General features: G+C 39.8%; 1 protein-coding gene across 1 annotated transcript in view; it reads right to left on the bottom strand.

The window, feature by feature from the left end:
* SLC16A12 (solute carrier family 16 member 12) overlaps positions 1-26,990 on the bottom strand; it is a gene marked incomplete in the record, with an annotated part of 146,220 nt that extends 119,230 nt beyond the window's left edge. Inside the window, 1 exon segment of the mRNA XM_044056339.1 lies at positions 26,904-26,990.
* Between the last annotated feature and the right edge of the window lie 308 nt (positions 26,991-27,298).

The following is a 27,298-nucleotide window of genomic DNA, read 5'->3' as shown; positions in this document are numbered from 1 at the left end:
GCAGTTAACCATGTTCACCTATGTACTTATGGTACAGCGAAGTGGAAAGCACAAGTAGTAACAAAATTATACCGTATTTTTTTCATGCATTTATATCATGTGTGAATCTGTACACTCAAGTTGTATGAAAGTTCCAATTTCTGTGTGATGCACATATGAGTAACTGGGTTTGTTACTATATACCTGCTTTGTTAACAGCATCTCCAGAAGAGCATCAGGAATATTAATGGAACCTTTCATGCCAGAACCAGCTCTGCTACCCCATAAAGAACTCTCTCTGTAGCAGTGGACTTTCCTGTCAGCTGAGTGTCTCACTGATGTAATGTGCTCCAAATCTGTATTCCCTCAAAAACAACCTATTCATCACCTTATCTGTCCAGTCATTAACCACCGGATCTCTGACCAAAGCAAAAGTGGGTCCATTGCTAATAACCCCCGAACAGCTCATCAACATTAAAAACTAAGTATGTGCCTATGTTTCAGGACAATATATTAGCCTTTGTCCTATATTTGTAAAACCTAGGGTGAACATGCTGCCAGAGGTGTCCTGCAGATTATACCCCTGCTCCCTTGCTCATAAAGTCTTCTCTTCCCCATACTTCCACTCTTTTAGCTACCTCGCCTACCCCCACACAGCCCCTATTTGGCTTTCTACACTTTCCGACATCCCCCCACACCTCCTTTTGTTAAACTTTTTGCATTGCAACTTTTTAAAACTCAAGGTTGTAAAGGAAGGATGTATAACCACTGCTAGACTATTTACACTAATTACTCTGTAAAAAACTGCTCATAAATCAGAGTTTCAGTCTATTGCAGTTGTAGCAACTTTCTCTATAATCTGCAGTTAGTTTCTACACTTTATAAGTGGTTATCTCACTTTACAACTTTACCTTTACTGTAAAGGCATCATCCTCCAACTGGCTCACTGTGGCTGATTGTTTCTGTTGGCACACAGTCTAACTGGGCCTACATTGTTCAATTTTACATCCCCCGACCTGTGCTGATACATCTCCCCCTAGTACCGAACATCCGGTGCAAAGCTATATTGGTTACCTGCATTAACAGGTGCCATTTCTTACTTTCCTGCCTGCTGAGTGTCCCACTGGTGTACCGTGCTCCTCATGTAAGTTTTTAACCACTGCTTTTTACCATTTTTTGAAAGTTAAATGCTGATACATCCCAGTCATTGGTTACAATTCATACTGCTGCTATTTTTCTTCTGTACTTGTGTTTTACTGTGCATTTCATACCAGGTTGCAACAGTACTTGTATTTTACTGTGTATTTCATACTAGGTTATAACAGTATGGTAGAACTCTACGTTAGTTATATGTAGCGATCTTTCCAAGTTGTGCTTTGCTTTAACGACTTTTAGTCAAGACCTTTACTGTATGTACATGACTACTGTATATAATTATGTAGCACCAGTCATGCTGTTGAATTAAGTAATGCCTGTACAAGAGTAGCGTTGTATCTGATAATGCCTTGCTGGGTTACTGTATGCATGTATACTGATGAACTTTAGATAAAATCAGTCTACCTAGCATTGCAACACACAAGAGGTGTGCAGTTTATCTCAGACGGCTCTGGAATACTTTTTCATTATTCATTACACAGTTAATACAATTCATAGTCTAACTGTACGGTCTTCAATAACCTTATACTTAGTGTCCATGCATGATTTGTTGCAAATTCTAGCACAGTAAGACCGAGCAGATTACTAATTCATTCAGTTATGACATTTCTGTACCTGTTTATTTAACAGCAAGGTCTTGGAGAGCTCTTACTTAGTTTTAGACGCTTGTGTTGCAAAGTTTTAGCATTGATTTAATTAGTTAATACATTCCTGAATCTGCTAACGCAAGGTTTCCTATAATGACATAGCTAGCCTGTTGACTGATTTTATGATGTACTATTTGTAAGAACAGGCAGATAGCATTTTGTGCTTATTGCGCAATATAAAATAGCTGTGACCTTTAATACGTGTTCCTTTAGTCCTCGCCCTATGTTACTCCTAACCAAAGCTGATTCCCAACTGACCATTTACTTTTTGCAGCTGTGTTTCTTCAAAAACAACCTGTTCATCACCTTATCTGGCTAGTCATTAACCACCTGATCTCTGACCAACGCAAAAGCAGGTCCAGTGCTAACAACCCCGGAATCCGCTCGCTAACATTAAAAACTAAGTATGTGCCTGTGTTTCAGGACAATACATTAACTTTTGTACTACATTTGTAAAACCTTGGGTGAGCACGCTGCCAGAGGCGCCCTGCAGATTATACCCCTGATCCCCTGCTCGTACAGTCTTCTCTTCCCCATACCTCCCACTCTCTTAGTTACCTTTCCCACCCCCACATAGCCCCTATTTGGCTTTCTACACTTTCCAACACCCCCCCACACCTCCTTTTGTTAAACATTTTGCATTACTTTTTAAAACTCAAGGTTGTAAAGGAAGGATGTATAACCACTGCTAGACTGTCTACACAAATTAATATGTAACAAACAGCAGTTCATAAATTAGAGTTTCAGTCTACTGCAGTTGTAGCAACTTTCTCTATAAAATGCAGTTAGTTTCTACACTTTATAACTGGTTATCTCACTTTACAACTTTACCTTCACTGTAAAGGCATCATCCTCCAACCAGCTCACTGTAGCCGATTGTTTCTGTTGGCACAGAGTCTAGCTGAGGCTAGCCTCAACCTGTTTTGCCCCCTCACTATGCTCGGGCTCACTCTACTCCCCTACCCTGCCCCCATTCCCACCCACCCCTTTTCATATTAGGTTTATACCTAACCAAACCACACCTCGTATACCACCAGCCAATCCACTTCCTGCATCAGTCTCCACCCCCTCACCTCCAACACCACACAACCCATTACAGACATCCACTATTACCCTATTCATCTCCCTGATGACCAATATTCTTCTGTTCCATCTTCTCTACTGTTTACATAACTCCACCTCCCTCCACTCATGCCCCATCAATAACATACACTCACCTACTCTCCCTCTGTACTCCACCAACAATCACACCAACTCATATGCTAACATTAGCTCACATCTCTACAACACACCTATCTCCTCCTACCTTTCAAACACTTACCCCTCTGCTCTCAGATACATAAAACTATCCAGTAAAATCATACAACTCCTTTTATACAACATAATACAAATTAAGCTCCAAGCTGACATCCACCGCAACCCAGGGCCACACAACCAAACCTTACCTTGCCCAGCTGTTTCCCCTCCCATCCCAGCACCTACCTCTTCCCACCATACTACTAACCACCACCCCCTCGCTCCACTTCCAAAAGCCAACACTGACCTGGTCTTTATAAACTTTAACTTCCGTAGTATAGTAAATAAAATTACTGAATTCCATGCAACCCTTAACCACTACTTACCAGATATTGCAGCATTAACAGAAACCTGGTTAAAGCCCCACATCAAAGACAAAGAAATATTTACAAATGGATACAACATAATCAGACTAGACAGACCAAACAAAAAGGGTGGTGGTGTCACCATTATGTATAAAGACACTCAAACTTGAACCAAACTCTGAAATACATGCCTAGTAATAAACCCTAACAAAACTTATGATCATAGCCATATATCTCCAACCTGGCAATAACCTACCCATAATTGAACACCTCCTCTCCTGGGCATCAGGTATTTGTAACCAGGAGACAATTATCCTAGGTGATTTCAACATGGATTGGCACTCCTACTTCTCCAACAACCCCTCCAATTTCCTAAACCTCTACAATTTCACCCAAACCATACCCTGTCCAACCCGGTTAGACAAACTCTCAAAAAAGCAGTCCACACTAGACTGGATACTTACTAACAAACCCAACCTAGGATACATAGCAGGCTGCCTTCCAGACTCCCTCAGTGACCACTTACCTACCTTTATGCACAGAAAACTCGTAACCAACACAATATATATACATTACACACGTCAGAAATAAGAAAAAGTTCTCCTCCTCCACTTTCAACTATTTACTTCAGCAATGTAACTTTTCCGCTCTCAGAAACCTCCCACTTGATCAAGCTTTCAATATTTCAATAACATCTTTCTTGAAATACTAAATAATCTAGCACCCACAAGAAAAATAAGAGCAAAAAACTAGGCGCATACCTTGGCTAACAAAAGATACTATAGAACTGCTGAAACAGAGCGACAAGGCATGGTCTACTTACCATACCACCCAAGATAAAGCAAACCACACAACATATCAAAAGCTCTGAAATCAGGCTAAGAAACAGATAAAAATCAGACAAGTCAAACTATTTCCTATCATGTCAACAAGCCCACCAAAAAAACCCAAAAAAATTTTGGAAAACTATCAATCTTCTCAACCCAGGCTATACCCCAACCCCCCCCCCCCCCCCCACTAACCAGCATCCAAGGTAACAGATCCAATAGCTACACAATTTAATAGCCACTTTACTAACTCTATCACATCTAAGTCAAAATACTCAACCTCTCACTTTACCCTTTCAAACTCCCCACCTCTTCTCTTTCACCCCTACCCACACTAACATAAAAATCACTCTTTTCCAAACTCATCCTGCTGTCTAGCAGCAGACCAGCTACCAAATGAATTCCTTAAAACTGCTGCCCCCACTATAGCCCATCTCATATCAATCCTTATCAACCACTTAATCTCTGAAAAATATGTCCCCTATTTATGGAAAATCTCACATAATCCCCCTACACAAAAGGGGCACCTCAAAAGATTTAACTACCATCCCATAGCCATCCTCTCCCCACTAGCTAAAATATTAGAAAAAATGTATTCAGTCTCAACTCCTCAACCACCTCCTCACTCATAACCTCCTCTCCCCCACTTAACAAGGCTTTAGGCCAAAACATAGCACTAGCACTGTCCTATTATCTTTTACAAACATCCAAAGTCTCATTAATGAAGGCCAAATTGTCCCTGCCATATTCTTTGACAGTTTCCCACCAATTCCTACTAAACAAGCTGGCATCCTATGGCCTCACCACATCTGCCCTTTCCTAGTTCCATAGTTATTTCTCTGACAGCAGGCCACAAAATGGGAAAACACTGTTTTCTTCTTCCTATCAATGTAGGAGTACCCCAAGGATCAATTCTTGGCCCCCTACTCTAACACCCTTAGCTCTGCATCCCTACTAGCCTCCATAGTCCAATATGCAGACGACTCCATACTTATCTGCTCAGCCACTGCCATCCAGGACCTACAAACAAAAATGCAAAAATCTTTCCAATATATAGAAAATTACCTCACTAACCATCAACTTATACTAAAACCTAACAAAATCAAGTTAATCATATTTAATTATAACAAACCCAAAACATGTCAGTCCCCATTAACAACCCTTTCCACAAATGGAACCAAAATTGAACTCACTTACCAGTCCAAACTCCCAGATGTCACTATTGATGAAAACCTTAAGTTCAATAGCCACATATCCCTCAACATCAAAAATGTCCTTGCCAAACTAGGCACCCTATACAGAATTAAATCATACCTTACAGAAAATGCTAGACTAGCCACTGCACCCACACAACTACTTTCCACACTCCTCTATGGATCCCAAGTATATACAAATATACATAAGTCAGACCTAAATAACCTAGAACCCTGCTACAACAAAACTGCCAAATTCACTACAGGTCACCCTTACAGAACCCACCACTGCTCAGCACTCTCAACTTAAATGGTTAGAACTCCCAAACCTTCTAACTCTACACTATCTGTCCATAGCCCACAAAATAATTCACCAACTAAATGAGTGCCCAGCCATCTCTAACCTAATTCAAACCAACATAAACCCTAGATCACTTACATCCTCTAATAAACGAATGTTAAAGACTACTCTACCCCACAACATACAAGGCACCGCTCTCTACTCATATAAAATTGCCAAACTCTGGAACACTCTTCCTCGACCTATTGTTAAAAACCCTAGCATTCATGAATTCAAACACCTCCTCAAGATACATCTAGAAAAACACTGGGTTTGCTCCTGTCATACCCCAGACCAGTCCACCCAGATCTCCTTCCCTCATCCCTAAAATAGGTCTTACGCACAGCTACAGTTATCTGCTGAATCTAATTTGATGCTATACTCTCCATTAGCAATATTAACATTAATACTGCATTGTCTTACAACTGTTATGGAGACTGTATTTCTTTATCCTATCAAACTGTAGCACACAGTTTAATACTATTCCATGCTGTTATTTCCATCTCAAACTATTCCATTCTTGTAAATTTTTAATTAATACTATAATTTTTGTTAATTAATACTACAATTTAGATTACCATCTTTTGTAATTTCTTAATTACTCCTGTAGTTTAAATTACTTCACAGGATGTAAATTGTAAATATTAATATTTGTCACTAACTTTGTTCAGTTTGTTTTCAATTTGTCTCAACTGTATGCAAGGAGCTTTTGTCCCTGGGCCTCCAGTGAAAATGGGCCTCTCGCCCAGTCGGACATTTCCCGGTAGACAAATGAAATAAATACATAAATAAGAGTCATTAGCTCCTCCAGTGACCCTGCATACCCTGAGAAACCATCCACTACAGCAGTTATGTGTCACTCTGTGACCAGCATAGTTACTAAATGTAATAGGTTATACTTGTATTTGATGAGTTACATGCATCTCCATGTGCAGTTAGCTGAATCTAGTAACTGCTGATGTGACTGCCAATATACAGACTGCAAACTGGACTTAAGATACTATGACTGCGCCATCAGCAGATTTATTGGCCATCACATCTGACCTGGTCTGGAAGGACCACGAACAGTGACAACTGCAGGTGTTATCAGTGGTTTCCTTATAAAGCCTCAAATCTCAAGTCCTAGATAAACCAGCTAGTTAATTACAACTGTTCACCTTACTACAAACATAACATCTTTTTTTTCTTTGTAAGGAGGCAGGCCATCCAGCACTTCCTTATTTGAGACATTTAACACCAACTCCTTGGTTATAGCTACAAATTTATGGCTACAAAAGTTGGGGAAAAGAGAAACACCTAAGGGTGGCAAAAACCTTTGCTGCAGCAGTGCTCTTGTTTTTGCAATAATACCATAGAAAACGCAGTTGGGGAGTCAAAATCAGTGAGTTGTAACTTGACCAACTGTGTTCATAAAGTTACATTTCATCAGCATATATGAGAGATGTTATATTTATGGAGGAATAACAGCTAACTGGCACTATAAGTCGTGTTCACCCTAAACATGTAATGGTGTAGAAACACAGTACAGTTGTGTACACTTACCATAAATGTAGATGTTAGAGTGTATTCACTGTTGCAGTTATTACATTTGGATTATCTGCTTGCAGTAGCCCTCAGTCGGCCTGATTAACAAAGTCTTGGGTCCTACGTCGGTTGCTATCTCTTCTTCCATGATGTTAGGTCATCAGGGGTATAAAACATGCAGCCGACGTCATTACATCAGTTTTTCTTGCCCCAGATGTCAGGTGCCCCCCTAATGGGAAGCAATTAAATCTATAAATATACAAGGTCATACCTCAAAACAAAAAAGCAAATACACCAAAAAGCTTTTAAGCATTGAAAAGGAGAGAAAGGCTATAGCCAAAAGAATTGTAAAGAAAAAGGCGTACTTGCCGTAGAGTGAAACACACTTTTCCAATAAAAGGTGAGCGCTTTCGAGGTTACCCTCTTCTTCAGACCTTAATAAAAACTAAAAATACATTCACAGTTTACATATATAAAGCAGCCAATAAAGACTTGCAATAAAAAATCAGTGGGGCAAGCCCGTTTCACTTAAAATAGGCTTTAGAGGAACAGCACTGTTCAAACCAGGTGGAGCATAAGCTTTGAAGTCAACTATCCACCTTAGCTCTATACATTCAGTCTCATTAACAATATCTCCATCTCTAAGGCTTGCATTAATTTTTTGCAATATTAAAAACTTAAAGGTGTGCTGAGCACTACAGTCAGATACATGCTTAGCTAGTGCATTTGTAGATTTATATTTGCGTATATCATTTAAGTGCTCCCTAACCCTTTCAACATACTGTTAGTTTTATCTATGTAGAATGCACTGCATAGGTTGCACTTAGCTAAATACACTATATTTCTGGGGCAACAATCAGCATAAAAATTCTATAGGTGTTAAATGCAGCGGATGTTTGACCATGGATGATACATTACTGAACATCTCCCTTTATGAAAGGAGATTAGAAAAAGAAAAGACTAAAAAGCTTTGTAGAGATTTTGCTGATTTCCAATCAGGTAGCATCTTCTCCTGGCCCAGGACAACCTATCCAATGGGCCTGCATGATAGCTCAACGGAGGCAGAGCAAAATCCTGGCACGAGGGGACAGGCTAAAAAAAAAAAATTAATGAAAGCCTTAGAGAAGGAGACATTTGTAATGAGACTGAATGTATAGAGCCAAGGTGGATAGTTGACTTCAAGGCTTATGCTCCACCTGGTTTGAACAGCGCTGTTTCTTTAAAAACTATTTTAAGGAAAAAGGGGCTTGCACCACTGACTTTTTATTGCAAGTTTTTATTGGCTGCTTTATATATTTAAACTGTAAATGTATTTTTAGTTTTCATTAAGGTCTGAAGAAGAGGGTAACCTCGAAAGCACTCACCTTTTATTGAAATAAAGTGTGTTTTACTCTACAGCAAGTACACCTTTTTCTTTACAATATATTCGTATTTTGGGTTTATTGGTTCCATCACTTTCTTACTTTTTGATTTATAGCCAAAAAAAGGCAGGGGGCTGGGAGGGAGGGCAACCAGGACTGCAACAATGAATACACTCGAACATCTACATTTATGATAAGTGTACACAACTGTACTATGTTCTTTGTGTTTCACTGTTGCAGTCATTACATTTGGGTAGATTCACAAAGCTAAGGATGGGAGGAGGAATTTAGATAGCATTAGTACCAGCTATAAAGCCCTGCAAAACTGCAGTGGCAAAGCCAGCTCTGGATTTAGAGAAAATTGGCAAATGGTAATGCTTGGTGAAAGTATGTACAGAACTCCAGGTAGCAGCTTCTAGGATGTGCCTTGTAGGTACACCTGAGAAAGGCTGTAGAGGTAGATGCAGCCTTGGTTGAGTGGGGTCTGATCCCCTGTGGGATAGATTTTCAATGGTGCTTATAGCAGAAATGAATGCAATGGCCTATCCATTTGGAAATGTTTTACTTTGAAATAGCCTTCCCCTCTGTCCCTGCAGCAATTGCCACCAGCAGTTCAGATTTCCTTTGAGGTTCAGTCCTGTCCAAGTAGAATCTAAGTTGTCTGTACACATCTAAGGAGTGCAGTATCCATTCCCCTTTGTTCTGTGGATTAGGAAAGAAGGTTGACAAATGAATGGAATGATGAAAGGCCATACTGGATAACAGCTTTGGCATGAAAGACGGATCGGTCCTGAGGGACATCCTATCCGCATGCAAGATGATGAAAGGCCCCACTGCCATAAGGGCCTGTAATTCAGATACCCTTCTTGCTGAAGTGATGGCTAAAAGGTAAGTGGTTTTCCAAGAAACACATTTTAAATCTGCAGTAGCAGCTGGCTCGAAAGGAGGAAGGGTGAGACTCTCCAATACAAAGTTAAGGTCCCAGGCTGGAGTTGGAGGTCTCTTGGGTGGTCTTAAATTTTTGGCCCCTCTGAGGGACTGCTTGAGTAGTGGATGAGAGAAGAGGGGAGGTTCTATGTTTTAATGAACTGAAATGGCTGAGGTGTGAATTTTTATTGAGGAAAAAGACAGGCCCTTGTGAAGCATTGTAAAATCTGAGATAAACTGGGTGCTGCTGTGCTCATCCCTTGAAACTGGTTCAAGGCAGAGAATCTTTTCCATTTTTCAGCATAAGATTTTCTAGAACTAGACCCCCTTGCCTCTAAAAATGACATCCATCACTGGTTTACTGAGGGATGGTAAAGGAGAGCTTAGGTAATTAGGCAGGCTGCTAGGGTTCAGTGTTTGAAGCTGAGGGTGCGGAATCTGGCTCTCCTGTTGAGACAGGAGGGTAGGAGACTGAGGCAGGTGCCATGGGGCCAACAGTGACGCTGAGCAAGAGGGGGTACCAGTGTTGGTGTGGCCAGTCTGGTGCAATCAAAATCGTCCTTGGCTTGTCCCGTTTAATCTTTAGTAGCACTTTGGAGAGCAGAGGCAAAGGAGGAAAGGCATAAACTGTTACGTTTTTCCAGCTGAAGGACAGAGCATCCACATTCTAAGCTTGTCTGTGTGAGTCCTTGCACAAAATTTTTCCAATTGATAGTTCTGGGGGGGGGGGGGGGACAAACAGGTCTGTATCTGGGCTCCCCCATTTGCTTGTCAACATGTTGAAAATCCTTGGTTCCAGTTTCCACTCGTGTGGGTCCATGAGGTTTCTGCTTAGTCCATCTGCCAGTGTATTTAGTTTTCTTGGCAGGAACTGAGCTTGTAGATGCACTTGGTAGCTCAAGGCTGTGTTCCACAATGCCATGGCTAGTCTGCAGAGGGGGGTAAGAATTTGTACCCCCCCCTGCTTATGTACCACATAGTGGTGTTGTCCGTCTTTACCATTAATTGTCCTGGAAGAATGTGGTCCTTGAAGGCTGTCAGAGCATTCTGTACAGCTAACATTTCTTTATGACTGATGTGAAGGTGCATTTGAATTGGGTTCCATTTGCCCTGAATGCACTTCCCTGAAATGTGTGCCCCCCATGCATAGTCTGATGCATCTGTTGTTAGGGTTTGGGTGGCAGGGGTTAGTGTGAATGGTAGTCCCTTGTTTTGGTGGCAGGCCTCTGCCCACCAAAGGAACTCTACGCTTAGACAAGGAATGATAGGAATTATTGCTTCTAGATCCTGAGAATGTTGACACCATAGGCTTTTTGGATACCATTGTAGTTTCTTCTTATGCAGTCTTACATATGGAATTAGGAGAATGCAGGAGGCCATGAACACCAAGGCTTGTAGTACTTGCCTTGCAGATATAGCAGGGTTTTTGTGGCCACTTCTTTGAAGTAGGTTGTCAAGTGAATTTGTTTCTCTGGCATGAGGAAAGCCATCAGAGGTTGTAGTCAAGCTTGTTCCTAGGAATATAATTTGTTGACAGGGTACCAGGTGTGATTTATTTTCGTTTATGGTGTATCCCAGACAAGTTAGCACCCTTTGTACAAAAGCAAGATGATTCAAAAGTATGTCCTGGTTTTCCGCCTGAATTAGACAATTGTCCAGGTATTTGAATATTTCTTTGCCTGCAAAATGCAATGACTGGAGCTAGGCAATTTGTGAATACCCTGGGCACAGCGGATAAGCCAAAGGGCAGTGCAGAGAACTGATAGTGCGTGCAGCCTGCTTTGAAGCATAGGTATCTTCTGAAAGATTCCCTGATTGGGATGTGCAGGTATGCTTCCTTTAAATTTAGTGTTGCCACCAGGCATCTTTGCTTAGCATAGGAAGCAAATGGTGAAGAGTCCGCATCTTGAATTTTGGAATCACCAAAAAGGTGTTTAGAGTAGGCAGGTCCAGGATAGGATGTTATGAATTGTCTTTTCTGGGTACCGGGAAAAATCTCGAGTAGAAACCTTGTCCCTTTTCTTCTTCTGGTACCAACTGAATAGCCCCTATGCTTAAGAGAGAGAGTACATGCTTTTGGGCCTCTGCCCACTGATTTGGAGGTAGATCCGGCCAACCGCTTGGAGTTGGTAACATGTGTAAGTGAAATCTGTATCCTTGGGACACTATTTAAAACCCATTTGTCCTGAGTAATGAGACCCCAGTTCTTTGCATGAAGTTCAATCTTTCCCCCAAAAGGGGCAGTCAGTTGAGAAGTGCTTGGAAATTTTAAAAAGAAATCATAGAGACCGTTTACCATAGGGGATAGTTTTATTACTCCTAGATTTGGAAGTGGAGGCCCCCCCACAGTTTAGTCCTGTGCGCCCCTGGAACTGAAGCCTGAGTGCTCTGCTGGATCTGGGTTTGGACTGAGGAGGTCTGGAAGAGGCAGGAAAGGACCAATTCTTAGAAGGCCAAGGCCTACTAAATCTTGGAGGTTGTACTTGTAAAACATCTTTAACAGTTTGCATAGATTTAGCTTTTTCCTCCATCTTTAAGAACTTCTTCTGCCCTGTTGCCAAACAGGCAGCCCTGATTTAAGGGAGCATCCTATAATTTGGCTTTTACATGATCTGGCAAGGATTGCTCCTTAAGCCAAGCATGCCTTCTAAGTACAGACCCAGTTACCGCAGCCCTGCAAGATGTCTCTAGTGAATCAAAACCACATTGCAATGTATGTCTACCAACTGGTTCAGCAGAATGCATTAAATCCTGTAAATCCTTATTTTCAGCACAATCAGGAAACAATTTTCTGTTTAAGCAATCCAATAATATGCAGCTGATATTTTAACATATGAAACTGGCAATTCAAGGCCCTAATGGCCAAAGTTGCAGAAGTGTATACCTTCTTACCCAATCTATCCAAAAACCAACTGTTAAACAAAACACCAACGAAACCAATACACGGATCAGCGGTGGAGCAGCCAAAATCACGAAGCCAGGCAGAAACCAGGAAATAGCTTGAACGCAAGTTTATTTATAAGATAAAAAGCGTTTTCGCTGCTAGCAAACTACAGCAGCTTCATCAGAAAATACAAAAAAGTAAAAAGCGCTACTATTTTAAATACCTTAGGGAAGTGTGTAAAATACATCACTTCCTGTAAAGCGCTACATAAGGCAGAAAAACAATACAATACGGCAGCCAAATATCTAAGCCAAACTAGCACAATGTCTGTGCCCATAAAACCATCCACAAGTGTTATCACAAATAGTGAAAGCAAAACTTAGAGAACTGGGACTACAGAAACGTCAAATTTAAAATTTCTATTAATATAAAACCTACTTGCTATGCATTCTATATAGATTATATTGAATTAAAATAAAATCCATGTAAATTAAAAAAGTGTAAAAATATAATCAAAATGAAAATATTCCTAAGCACGCCCCAGTTTTTACCTGGAATAACTTCTCATTTTGAGGACTGCAGAATAATTGCAGTTCTCGTTTAGTCATGGATTACTAAAGGCATCTAGTGTTATTTGCCATTCAAGTTCTTTTAATTCAAGTATTAATGATGTTGGACCTCCCCTAACATTATTAGGTAAATGGTCTATACCCATAAATCTGAATTTATGGTTGGGATGATTTTCGGTGTGTTTTGCAAGGGCATTTTCCAATTTATGGTTCCTCATAGCATAAATATGCTGATAGATACGTTGACGGAATTTCCGGTCCGTCTTGCCAATATAGAATGCTGGACAGCATTCGCAAAAGGCAATATAAACTATGGACCAAGTATCACAGTTAATTCTGTGATTAATATAATATTTCCTCCTATTTAGTTGGAAAGACTCACCTACTTTAATCAAGTTACAAAAATTACAAACACCACATATAGCAGACCCCTTACCTCTAGAAAACTGGGGACTCATGGATTTATTCTGTAATAACTAAGATTTTTCCCTTTTCTAAAAACAATTTTTGGGAATAGGCCTAATTTTTCTGATAAGTATAAGTCATTGCTGATAAAATGCCAATTTTTCGAAATGACTTCACAAATGTGTCTTGAGTCTCCACTAAAAGTAGTTATAAAGCTGGTAGAAAACAGCCTTATTAAAAATAATAGTGGAAGTTGAATCAAGACTAACAACTTGGTTGTGATCAGTCAATTGGGTACCACTAGGTGACAGTTCTTTATTTCCTAGGTTATCCTTAAATTCATCTAGTAAGGGTTTATAAAATCCTGTAGAACATTTAAATTCAACTTCTAGAATAATGTCATCAATGAGGGTATCCGGGTACCCTCTATTAAGGAATTGATTCTTAAGGAAATGAACTTCATTTTGAAAGGATTGAGATGTATTACACATCCGTACAGCCCTCACTAATTGTCCTTTAACTATTGCACGCTTTTGTTTAAAAGGGTGCGAACTAGTATAATGGAGTACTGAGTTACAAAAAGTTGGTTTACGAAACACTGAAGATAAATATTTTTGCCCATCGATGTCCTTCTTAATTTGGACATCAAGGTAGTCTATTACCTCAGTTGAAAATTGGTAAGTAAATTTCAAAAAAGTAGTAGTTTGATTCATATAAGAAATCAAATTGTCTACTTCCAGGGAGTCGCCATTAAAGAGAATAAAAATATTGTCTAAATACCGTGTGTACAAGCGGAGCTGGTTTTTGAATATTGGGTTAGAAAGAATAAATTTACTTTCCCAATAAGCCATAAAAAGGTTTGCCACGCTTGCACCACACGGGGACCCCATGGCTACCCCCTGTTTTTGAAGGTAATGCTGATTATTAAAAATGAAAAAATTAGAATGCAGTACAAGGTCTAACAATTCTGTAACTATCCTAATCTCATTAGGAATAGCTTGTAAATCCAGTAACATTAATTCTAACCATTCTATAGCCTCTTGATGAGGGATTGAGGTATATAAATCCACAACATCAATAGTGAGAAAGTTGTTAGAATTCTCAAATGTAATGTTATGAATGTTACGTAAAGACCAAGAGTCTTTACAAACGGCTGGAATCTTCTTTATATATTTAGTTAAGATTTGGTCTATCAATCTAGCACAAGGGTGTGTCATGGACAGTCTTCCATCTACCAAGGCTCGCATGGGGGGGTTCCCAAGATCTTTGTGTATCTTGGGTATTCCAAACATAACCGGCACCTTGGGGGAAATTATGTCCAGGAAGTTGTACAGATCCAAATCAATTTTCCCAGAAAGAAACATGTCTCTCTGATAACCTCTAATCCTTTTGAAAGCCAAATTCATTTCATTAAGGGAAGACAAGGAATATGCAGGAGAATCCAGCACTACTAACATTTTGTCAATATACATGTTATCAAAAACGACAAGTCCTCCTCCTTTATCAGGCTTAACAACACGGATAGGTAAGGTTTTCAAGTCCGAGAGAGCTCTCTTGTTCTTTCGTAACATTAGTTTGGGAAGAAATAGAGTTAAATCAGGCCATACTGCTCAAATACCTGAAATCGACCTCACAAATTGACTCAAAAGTACGTAATCCAACATGTAAAGGAGGATTAAAAGTACTAGGAAGTTTTAAGGAAGACTTAGTAACAAATGTGTTGTTACTAAATAAAAGGTCAAGATTAAGTTTCCTTACAAAACATTTTAGGTCGATAATGGTTTTGGTTAAGTCAAAATGAGTACTGGGAACAAAAGTGTTCCCTCTAGACAAAAGTTCAATAAGGTCAGGCTGTAAATGAACTTGAGAAAAATTGTAAATTTTAAAGTCTCCTTTCAAATTGGTATGAATTGTAGGTAGTGCATCAGTATGACAAAAGGAATCAATTAGGCCAAACTCATCGATGGGTGTCAAAACATTCAATTGTTGCGAGTCCTGTTCCTGGTTTGGTAGGTACGAGGAGGAAGTGGTCCTAAAAACCGGTTATTGCTGTTATTACTACGGTTGTTGTTACTCCTTTGAAAATCAACTTTATTATTTCTATTATTTTTGTTATTTGCATTATTCCCTTTTATTCTATTGCTTCTACGGGGCTCTTCATGGTTGGAAGTGCCACCCTCTTCGATGTTATCATTAGCTCCTTCAACATCATTAGCCCCAGTAGAATCAAACTCATCTAAAGCATCCAATCCAGGAGTGGTATCACACACTACTGGTTTTTGCAATTTGGGATAGGCTTTGTGTTGCTGGTAAGCTGTTCTATCCCTAACCAGCTTCTTTATTTTATTTTGTTTAAGCTTGACCATTAGCCCATCAATGCTATTAAATATATGCTTATAGTCAAACTTATATCTCAAGAAATCCGCATCCAATTTAATTATATCATCGAGGGAGTTAATTTCTTCGGTGACTTTGTTGATGCTTAAAGAGTAGTGTTTGATTAACAAATCAAGTAGTTGTGTAGCTTGCTGCTCAAAGAGTCCCATAAGTTCTGTAAAAAAAAGAAGTTGAATCCTGAATAAGGCCCGAGGGTGCAAAGGCACTGCGTAGGCCTTTAGGGATAATGCGTTCTTTAATACACTGTTGGAAATAGGAAACCTCAAGCTGTAGTTTCTTGAGTTTCAACAATTTACTATCAAGTTTTTTAAAATTTTCCATAATCGTGTTAACTGTAATAGAGTGATCCAACATACCAGTAGCCGGTAGTTCCGTGCTTGATGCTCCAGAGAAAGTAAAAGCTTCCATGTTAGTAATCCATTCGGAAATGGTCAGAACCCCAATGAGCCTCTGGTCTCCTTCAATGTGTTGTGATGAACCCTCTCGGTTATCAATGGGTACATCCGCAGTTGAACCAATTGGTAAAGTACGATGTAACCTCTCTGCAAAAGTTCTATTAATAGCAGGAGGTTGTGCATTAGGCATAGAATTCTCATTGCTACTCGTAAGTGGAGGAAAGCCGTTGGAATCCAAGTTAAACCCACCACTGCGAGCTGCAACACTGATGTTTGGCTGGACACGCAAATGATTGCTATTCTCAATAGCATCAATGCGTGTGTGTATTAAATCCATCCTTTGCATTAGGGACAAAAGTAAAGCCCCAATGTCTATATCTTTAGAAGAGTTAGTGCTGGCAGTTCCGAACAAATTCGGAGTGCTGGGGCTGCTATTACCATCTGAAGCCATGACAAGAAACCAACGCAAAAACCAACTGTTAAACAAAACACCAACGAAACCAATACACGGATCAGCGGTGGAGCAGCCAAAATCACAAAGCCAGGCAGAAACCAGGAAATAGCTTGAACGCAAGTTTATTTTAGAAGATAAAAAGCATTTTCGCTGCTAGCAAACTACAGCAGCTTAATCAGAAAATACAAAAAAGTAAAAAGCGCTACTATTTTAAATACCTTAGGGAAGTGTGTAAAATACATCACTTCCTGTAAAGCGCTACATAAGGCAGAAAAACAATACAATACGGCAGCCAAACATCTAAGCCAAACTAGCACACTGTCTGTGCCCATAAAACCATCCACAAGTGTTATCACAAATAGTGAAAGCAAAACTTAGAAAACTGGGACGACAGAAACGTCAAATTTAAAATTTCTATTAATATAAAACCTACTTGCTATGCATTCTATATAGATTATATTGAATTAAAATAAAATCCATGTAAATTAAAAAAGTCAAAATGAAAATATTCCTAAGCACGCCCCAGTTTTTACCTGGAATAACTTCTCACCCAATCTATCCAGTATCCTGGAGTCTCTTTCAGAGGGGGTAGGATTTTTGGCAGTAGTAGCTTTAATGCCCTTGGGCCCTGTGAAACAGTTTCAGGATCCGCAGTAGGATTTTTGAAAAGGAACTTGTGAGAGTCAGGAACCCTGTAATATCGATCAGGTTTTCTGGAAGCAGGAGGTAGAGAGTCAGGGGCCATGCTAGATTCCGAAAAGGCATCATCGACAATGTCCAGTACAGGAGAGGTATAGCTAAAGGCCTGTGCTGGGGCAGGAGTAAGAAATCCCTAAGCCTCTTTTTAGAATCAGAGAAATTCTGACTTTCCCAATGAAAATGTTCCCTGAAAGTATGCAAGATTTCACCAAAAGATAAATCATCTGGGGGGAAGCAGAAGGAATAGAGTCATCAGCATCAGAATCCTCATAGGTAGATCAGGGTAAATCCTGGTCATCAGAGGAAACAGAAATTTCAGAATCCTGGTCAGAAGTATCATAAGCAAACTCAGTCCTAGGTCTCTTGGACAGGGAAGGTTGGCTTCCCCCGATTAAATAATAAGATCTTCAGTCATTCCTATCCATTCATTTTGTAGGCATAGAGGCCTGACCATGTGGTCTGGGTGTCAGTTTTCTAGGCACGGTTCTAGTTTTAGGCCTTGAATAAGAAGATGGCGTTGGTTTAATATGCAAGAAAGTAGGCCTGAATACACCCTCAGAAGCCGGTGTCTCTCCAGACCCATCCAAGGTACAGACATCCGCAGGTTCCACAGTTGAAGCATCTTGCAGCATACCGGACTCCGAATGGGTCTCGGTAGAGGCCTGCGAATCTGAAGTAGCAGGTATCAGGGGCTGCGAAAGCACCTCACTGAATACCGGCAAACTGGGCAGCCTGTCTCTGTCTTTATCTTTGCATTTTTTCAGAATGTCGGTAGTTGAATGGCTTACTGAAGACATATCAGGATAATTGAACAGAGCACCAAAATATTTAGAAGTGTAAATATACTGACGACGGATAGCTCGTGGTTTAAATAAGGTACAAAACCGACAGCGAGGTACGTTGTGGTCAGGGCCTAGGCAAGGAATACAGTACAAATAAAAATCTTTTCGAGGTATTTGCTTTCCACAAGAAATGCAATTTACTTTTACTGACATTGGTTTAGAGCAAGAAAAAGTTTCCCCAATGGGGTACTTAGCTTTTAGTTGAAGACTTCGGTTCTGAAACTCTAAAGCAAAAATTTCAGGAGTCGGCCGACCGGCACTTGCGAACTGCTTCTGCTTCGGGCACCGCACGGCAAGAAAGACTGATGTAATGATGTCGGCTGCATGTTTTATACCCCTGACGACCTGACGTCACGGAATAAGAGACAGCAACCAATGTAGGACCCAAGACTTTGTTAATCAGGCTGACTGAGGGCTACTGCAAGCAGATAACCCAAATGTAATGACTGCAACAGTGAAATACGAAGAACATCTGGGACACAGACTACATGACAAGCAGCAGGGGTCACACAGTTCTGCTCGGACAGAATGAAGTCTCACTGCAGAAGTGGCTAATGACATACATTATGCAAAGTATGTACCCTTTGGATCGCAAGCAACTGTAGAAATGTCTGTTTCTATACCCACTCAAGCCCACAGTGTTGAAGCATACACTGTCTTCTAATACAAGCACACATGGCAAATATTACTGCTGTGGACATGCATGTGTCACAAGCAGTGGACACCTTCTCTGTTATCAGAGCACCAGTTAAGGGCAAGTCATGTGGAGATGTGTCCTGTATCCCCACCAGCAATGTTAAACCTTGTCATACTGTGATGTGGCTCACTACTATACCATACTGTCTAGCAGATACCTTGGACATGAATAATGGCAGGGTTCACCTTGAGAATATACTCATCTGGACAATGCTGTCATGGATCAACATGAGCTGTTATGGAATTGTACGCTTGACAGATAACATACTTGATGGCACCGCTTGACCATCCATTACAGTAGCACATGCTCAAACTGCACTGTGGATGTCTGCTGCTGGAGCAGCTACTCTAGCACTTAGTTACTGCAGGCAAGCATTCACACAACAAACCCGCCACTGCATGTAGCTCTATTGGCAGACCAGTAAAACTAGCAGTCTCATGCTGGTGCCTCAACATATAGTCAGTAGACCTTCAGTGATGGGTAGCATTTGTTGCACGTTGACATATGGCAGTGACTCTGTGGCTTTGTACAACTATGCGGACTATACTGTGTATATGATAGCATGACAGTGGATGCCTGAATTTTATATGTGGGTATTCTGTATGATGTGCAGTTTACATAATGCATTCACTCTGCAGTTATTACATTGCCAAATCTTCATCACAGCAGTGATATTACAACTGGATGTGCTGTCATATAAACTGTCTCTGCAGATGTTATACTTTATGTCACATCCACCACATCCATGTCACTTCATAGATATGCATACGTCACTATGTTGCTAGTGTTAATTATAGTGCATTTAATGCATTCTCCTCTTTAACATCCTACTTTATGCTGCCTACTGCCAATGACTATCATTGTCAAAGTGCTGACCCGTTTTTAGACCCCTACTGCAGTTCTATGTTCTGAAGAATTGCACCTTTTTCACGGAATACTGTAGTGAGGTATCCAAGCATCTTAACTTCCTCCTCAGAAAGCCAAAATCTCCCTTCACCACTGTGAATATTTGTCTGTTAGTCACATTTTACCTTCCTCAGCACATCACTGGGGAAGGCAGTTTAGAGGGTAATCACTGATGGTTGTAGCAGGAAAGCTGTCTCTGCCTATTGGATATATAAAGTATATGGTCACTAGTTGATCACTCTGCATTGAAAATTCATCCCATATTCACTGTTTTATGCTAGTGTGTGCTGCCAATGTGGCATTGCATATGTACTTTTGAAATATTCCTGTGATTTCATGGAGGAATGGCTGGTAAATGTCACTCATTTGTCAAATGTGAATATCATGGTCACTCTGTTGTAGGAGAAATCTGAAATTATGCTATCATTTTTATATACAAGTTTCCAATAAATTGGAATTATCTGCTAACCCTATATGCCAAAGCAAAGAATCCAGATGATCTTGGATAATTATATGGCTACAGTCAACTGTACTTTACAGTACTGTCAGACATGCAACACAACAAAATATATTCATTATAGTCTAAAATCCCTTACCGATATCAGGGAACATTATGTACTACTCCACATCCTTCAGCTATGGGAGAACAGCATTAAATATCCTCAATGAAGACAACTGCCATGAAGCTAGAGAGTTAACTACAACTTTTAATAGCTACCATGAATAGCATGCGTAAGATTAATGCAATTTTGGTTACCAGATGGAGGAGCCTACCACACTGGCCAGGTGATGTAACAAGCAGCCAACAAATCACACAATGTTCAAGATATCTTCATACATGTTGTAACCAATAGATCTGCATAATGGCACAGCTTGATCTCAACCGGCAGTGGCTCACATAGAAAAACTTGGCTGTGTGTTGCATGTGTCCTATACATTCCTCCTGACCATCAGTACCTGTCCATATATGTGGCATGCTATCTGATCCATGTCTTTGCAGCTGTCTGCCTCAGATGGCCACTGAATTTTGGATTACTTTGTCTATGGTTATATCGTGTCAATTTTATACTAGTTTATGAAGGTACCGACAATGGACTACTACCTATCATTTCTATTGACCCCTCCACTACCATTCAATGTAGACTCATAATACATCTGGGGATTTCCACATACTACTTGTTTCATGAACTGTAGCTGTACTGTGTAAATGTACTTTGGTACAGTGAACTGCGAGAACTTATTTTTTCACGAGTTCCATCCTTAAGATACAACATGCTTTTTCTTCTTTAATACACATTGCATATGCTGCCCTAAAAATTCCACTGTAGCATCTCTAATGTATGATCTATAGATGACACTCCGCATGACAAAATGAATCATTGTTACACAGGACAGTCAGTGCACAGCCACTAGGTCTGGCTATCTCCAGGAATGGAAAAGTAAATACCTACTGGCAGAGCTAATTTAATTATAATGACTAACAAGAAGGGTTTTATTTCCCTATCACAGGTAAACAGCAATTCCAGTGCGCAGCTAAAGTGAGTCTCATATACCCTGCATGTAAAAACATTTACTCAAATTACAGCAATATTATCTATATAGATTGGTCCTATACTGGCCTTGTGCTGAATTCACTCTGCAACAGTACAACTAACTCAAGATATCACTTCACTACATCTTCAGACAGACCACAGGCATTAGGTATCATCAAATGCCTGCAAACACATGATGGGTGTCCAGAAAGAGGCTGGCTGTTGTTCTTACAAAAAGATGGGGGAAAGAATATTTAATCTGCTGTATGAAGAGATAACCAATTCACAAATAAATCACTTGTCTGGTAGTCTGCAACTAAAGTGAAGAGAATAAAATGTAGAGAAGTCTGCGTTCACTCAGTACACAATCAATATTAGATTACATAAGCAGATCCAGCTCACCAAAACAGGTGGAGTATGACATCAAGGTAGCTGCAAACCATGGCAGACCATGTGACAGTACAACAGCAGAACTGCGAGGATTGTGGAAAATGAATATCTGAAGGAAATAGTGCACAACATGGCAACTTATGAGCTCGGCACTATAGAAACACCATTCGTACTGAAGCAAGGGAATATGTACAGTAAAAGACACTGCATCACAGTCTGGAAAGGACCATATAGCATGACCATTTGGATGACATCAAATATGCCATTAGAGGGGAATATGGACAAAGAATGCTTGTTCTTTCAGAATCACTCATCTGCATGTGTACATTTGTGTTTGCTTTTTCTGAGTTATACTACTCATCTCAGGGACAGAGTTTGTACTACTGCATATCTAGACAGGATGACAGATGCAGCACTAAGCAATAATATTCCTTCATACCAGTCATTGTTTGCACATAACTTCAGCTGTCTTTGTTCTGTCATCGGTGCTATGCTCTGTTAATTTCATCTACATAGCTGTATTGCAGGAAGCACAGCACTTACTTGCTTTTAAATACAGCTGGTGAGCAGCTGTGTATCAATAGCCATGGCAGCAAACTACAGAATGCATCTGACTTCTTGGGCTTTTTTGCACATGTGCATCTAGATTTGAGTTGTTGTGGGGCTTTGCACTATCTGTTTATATGCATACATATGCAGACATGTCCAAATAGCTGTGTGTGTCTAAGAGGAGTCCTGTATGCTTAGGGGCTGGCTTTGCTAAATCTCCTGCTATGGCAACACACTGACTTGTTTCCAGCAATTTAACAGGACTCTAAATGGAGGATAACTCATTGTCAGTTGACAGCCCTGCAAATGAGTCTAGTACCTAGAGTGTGTTAGCATTGTTGCTCAAGTTGCACTGCTTACCTGCATATGTACTGCACATTAAGAAATCTGATTCACAGTAGCAAATGTCTTCAGTTTCCCTGGTTCATAGTTTTCTATCACATGGCAGACATTTTCCATGCTTTTGGGCTATTTCCTTGGTATAAACCCTATGCACAATGTACCATGGCTAGGAGTCCTTCCCATGGTTCAGTAGTATCAGAACTGTATAATCCCAAACATACAGCTAAGGCTGCAATTAACGATGTGGACATTTGTGAACATGGTATACATCAGGTACTGAATGTTTGTTAAACCCTGGCCAGAAATGGAAAGTACACCATGCTCCAAAACTGATCCCTTTTGCACAGGAACCACTCCAATACATCCAACATGTTTAAAAAAAGATAACTTTGCTGCCATGAGTATGTGACAGACTAACTCATGAGGGTGGGCTTTGGATTCCCAATCTGTTACTTGCCACCACCATTTATTTATTCTTAGATAGTTTGAGAACAATTGAACTACCAGAAGGTAGCCAACTGAGTCTATCTCATGGAATGGAAAAGAAAAGACCTGTTGAAAAAACTATTTAGTTATAATATTTTATATTTGTGTACTTTGTACAAATGCACTGATTTATGGCACTGGAGGACTGACTGCTAATGTTGTTTTTCAGTATTGGGGACTTTGTAGATTGCTACTGTTCAGGGTAGGAGTGGTAATGAGCACATTCAAGGAACATTATCCTTTGTACGAAACATTCAACCAAGGTCACACAAGCATAAGTTGATGGTTTCACAAGTGGATATAAAATATGCAATTGCACTTAGAGTAGGGAAGATTCCCAGGTGCCATGACCAAATTTCCCCTAATCAGTATCACAAACTCAGGTCTTCCTTGAACAGAGGCTACTAGCCTATGGTCAACAAAGAATAGATAAAAATAAATTATATTCCACATTTTATTTTGTTTACACAGTTGAACTAGTCAATACATTTAGGCAAATGCAGGTGGTTCCTCTGAATTAAGAGCAAAAAAAAAATCAGTTTGGTAGAGCTTCAAAATGGACTAACTTAACATGATCTTATACTTCTGTTTACACAACAGTGTTATATATGTGAAAACCTCATTTTACAGTGACTGCATTATTCTGGGACTTTTCAATATCCTATTATAATGGTGTTTTTCATGCACGTTAATCTGCAATTTCTTTAAAACAGTATTTTTATCCAAATTCAGACCCTTTATACCACCACCTTCAATTGCTAAGGTGATATTCAAGAAAATGCTGGATTTCTAATGTGCACACCTTCATTGGTTGGCTAGTGACCCACGTAGGTCTTGGCAATGGGGTGGAATATGCTGCCAACATGAAAGGGTACAAGTAGTAAGGGAGAAGCATGCTATCTGACAACATACTATGCAAAAAAAACATTTGGTAGCATATACCCATTGATTACTGGCATGGCATGAGGGGGGATTCAAAGGGGATAGCAGACATCAAATCCTAAACGGAGGAAGGCAGGTTCTAGACTGTGATAACTGACAGGTGGGAAAGGGTGGTCAACAGGAAACTTACATGTGAGAATAGGCAGTTAACAGGAAACAATGATCACTTACAGAAAGGAGCACCTGGAATACTGACTACCCATAGACTAGTGTGGGTGGAGGTGACTTGGGACAGAGACCACTGGTGAGATTTGAAAAGAGATGAGACTCTTCAATCAATACATGTCTGAGGAAGCATCCAGAGGCATTTAATCTTTGACAGGTAGGGGTGTGTGTGTGTGTATATGGGGGGGGGGGGGTAAAGGTCTGATCACTGCAGTGTAACGGTGAGTCATTGACAGTTCCACATGTCAGTGTAGAGATTAAGGTAAAGGAGATGGAGAACCATGCACAGGTATTCTGACATACCTCTCAACCTCACTGTACCAGAAGGCAAGACAAAGACAAAATTGTAGGCGGGACAATGGGCACAAAAATAGGGACAGATTTTAAATATTGACCTTATAAAGTTAAAAAAATTGCTGGACTAACAGATTTTTGTTTGTATGCATTTTCTGAAGGATATGAAGTCTGAAATTTAAATGTGTACCATTAATCAGTGACTTCAACACAATGCATTAGCCATAAAACCACAAATTTTACGAGGAACAAACCAAAATATGAGGCAAAAATCTGCACAGTTGAGAGGTACAAAGGGGAGACCACCAGCACTGGCAGAAGTTGATTTCATGCCAGTACCGTACCTCCACTGCAGCCATGTTCAACTCATACCTTCAGATGCTGGACATGCTTAAGGGAATATATGACAGCTGTGATACAGCAATGCTGGGGGCATACAGAAGTGGGTATATATAAATGATAAATCTCCAAATTTATCCTTGTGAAAAAGCATGTAGAATGTGACTTTTACAGTGTATCTAGACACTGTCAAAGCTAGAGAACAGCAAGCAAGTCTCCTCTTATTTCTAGACTTGTCTAAAGCCTTTAAACACAGTGTCACAGCAAACCTACTTTAAATGTCTTCACTGGGTCGCACTCAGCCCACCTTTCTGTGGTTCAAAATTAACCTGTTCAATGCATATCAGTCAGTAAAATGGTACCCCGTTGCTCTTTTCCTTACCTCCCAGTCACCACTGGTGTACCAAGGTTCTACCTTGGTCTCCTCTAACATTTTCACCAACACCCTCTATACATTCACACAAGCCACCCTAATACAATATGCAGATGATTCCACTCACAGATGATTCCACTCACAGTTACTCATCTGACAACATAACATGATGCGCCTCTGCAAAATTAATCAGGAAGCTTTAACCACCACTGAAACATGGCTTCGTAATGAACAACTCATGCTCAAACCAAAAAAGTCCAAACTACTACATTTTTCCCCAAATTCCTCTCGCGTGAAAAAACATATCTTAAAGTCCTCTCTCTTGATAACTATTGCCGTCACGTCTCATAGCAAATTATTAGGGGTGATAGTGGAGGATAACCTTACATTTGACCTGCATATACAAAATTAAAGAAAAACTCAAACTAGGGATGCTTTACAGAACTAAAAACTTTCTCTCAGATGCAACCGAAACTACACTTGCCACTACCTATCTCCTCCACACAGTTCTTTATGGTGCTCCCATCCTCACTAACCTCGAGGCTTCACAAAAACTAAAACTTGAACAATGCTGTAACAAAGTTGCTAAATTTTCAGCAACTCCCCCTTTCACAACCCACCACTGCACAGCACTAAAGAATAAATTGGTTACAACTGCCTCATCAACTAACATACACAGTTTCTTAACACCTATAAAATGATCCAGCGTCCACCCACCAAGAACTAAAAACTATTCCACACAACTATATTCCCAGTTGGTCACTGGGAACCAGTGACCAAAACCTCCTGTCTACAAAACTAGCAAATCTGCTGGGCATTGTCTGTAGTCGTACAAGGTGGCCAAGGTCTGAACTCCTTACCTGTACCCTTCAGGTCAATACCCATTCTGAAAGACTTGCTAGATAAAATCTGGCTCTGTTTTTGCTCAAAACTAGGATAAAGTATACCCCTAAAGGTGAACTAGTACCTTTTCATTCCTTATAGCACCTCACTCTTTCTTCACTTCATTCCTTACTCATTAAATTCTCTACCCTATCTCTAAATGTATAAGCCTGTTTTTCCCTCATTTTATATTGCAATTCCTGATTAACTTGCCTTAATTTCTCTACAAACTGTTTACAATTTCTTAATTAAATGCTTGCCATAACTTGTATAGAGTCTTAAATAATGTTATGCCAAATATGCCAAATTTGTACAATTATTTAAATGGTAGATGTTCTTTGTTTTATTTCTGAAGATTGTAAAATGACTATTCTTAAAATGTTTTGCAATAAATTAGAACTTTTCTCGAGACTCCACTGAAAAAAGGCTTCTAACCAGTCTGACTTTTCCTGTAACCAAATGTTAAACAAATGTCAATAAACATCGATTTCCACCTTTTGGCATTTAAATTTTAACATGCATGCATACTGTTGTAACAGACAACTCAGCAAGCCAGTTCTTGTACCAGTAAGACAAATGGCACAAATCTTTGCAAGCATCCTAATTTGCACACAACATGAAAAACTGCTGAACCTTAAGTGCACTATGTAGTTATATTTAAGATTCATATTTATTTTAACATGTATTAGCCAAGTAGACTGCAAATTTCAAAATAGCGTACATAAATGAGAACAAACTGAGAATTTAAATTAAAAGCAAAATGTGTGACTTTAAACATTAACATAGTGAAAAGACAGTTCAACATACCTTCACTAATAAAAGCCAGTAAAACTGGTAGCACGTGTGAGCTGCTCTGCCTCCATTATTTCCAGTATCTACTCAGCTCGGGCTACCCTACAGAAAATAAAGTGCAATTCAGTTTGTAAATGAAGCAATGCAATTCATCTCACAAAAGTAGTACTCCTGCAATTGTGCCATAATTTAATATTAGAAAAGCAATAAATCTTAAGTAATAAGATGCAATATTAACCAAATTAAATACCTGACAATTCAACAAAAGAAATGCAGGTGGAATCATTTCTTGGGAGAAACAATAGTGTGCATGAAACAAAGTTATCCTTACTAAAAATACACTAAGATGGAGATCAGTAGTGCACACTACAAAAACCTCAATGGATTAATGTCAAAGCATTTTATCTATC

This window comes from Protopterus annectens, chromosome 14.part0, assembly GCF_019279795.1.
Source record: "Protopterus annectens isolate FY-2018-M chromosome 14.part0, PAN1.0, whole genome shotgun sequence".
Lineage (NCBI taxonomy): Eukaryota > Metazoa > Chordata > Ceratodontiformes > Protopteridae > Protopterus > Protopterus annectens.
The sequence above is the reverse complement of the archived record's forward strand: the minus strand, read 5'-3'. Positions and strand labels throughout refer to the sequence as shown.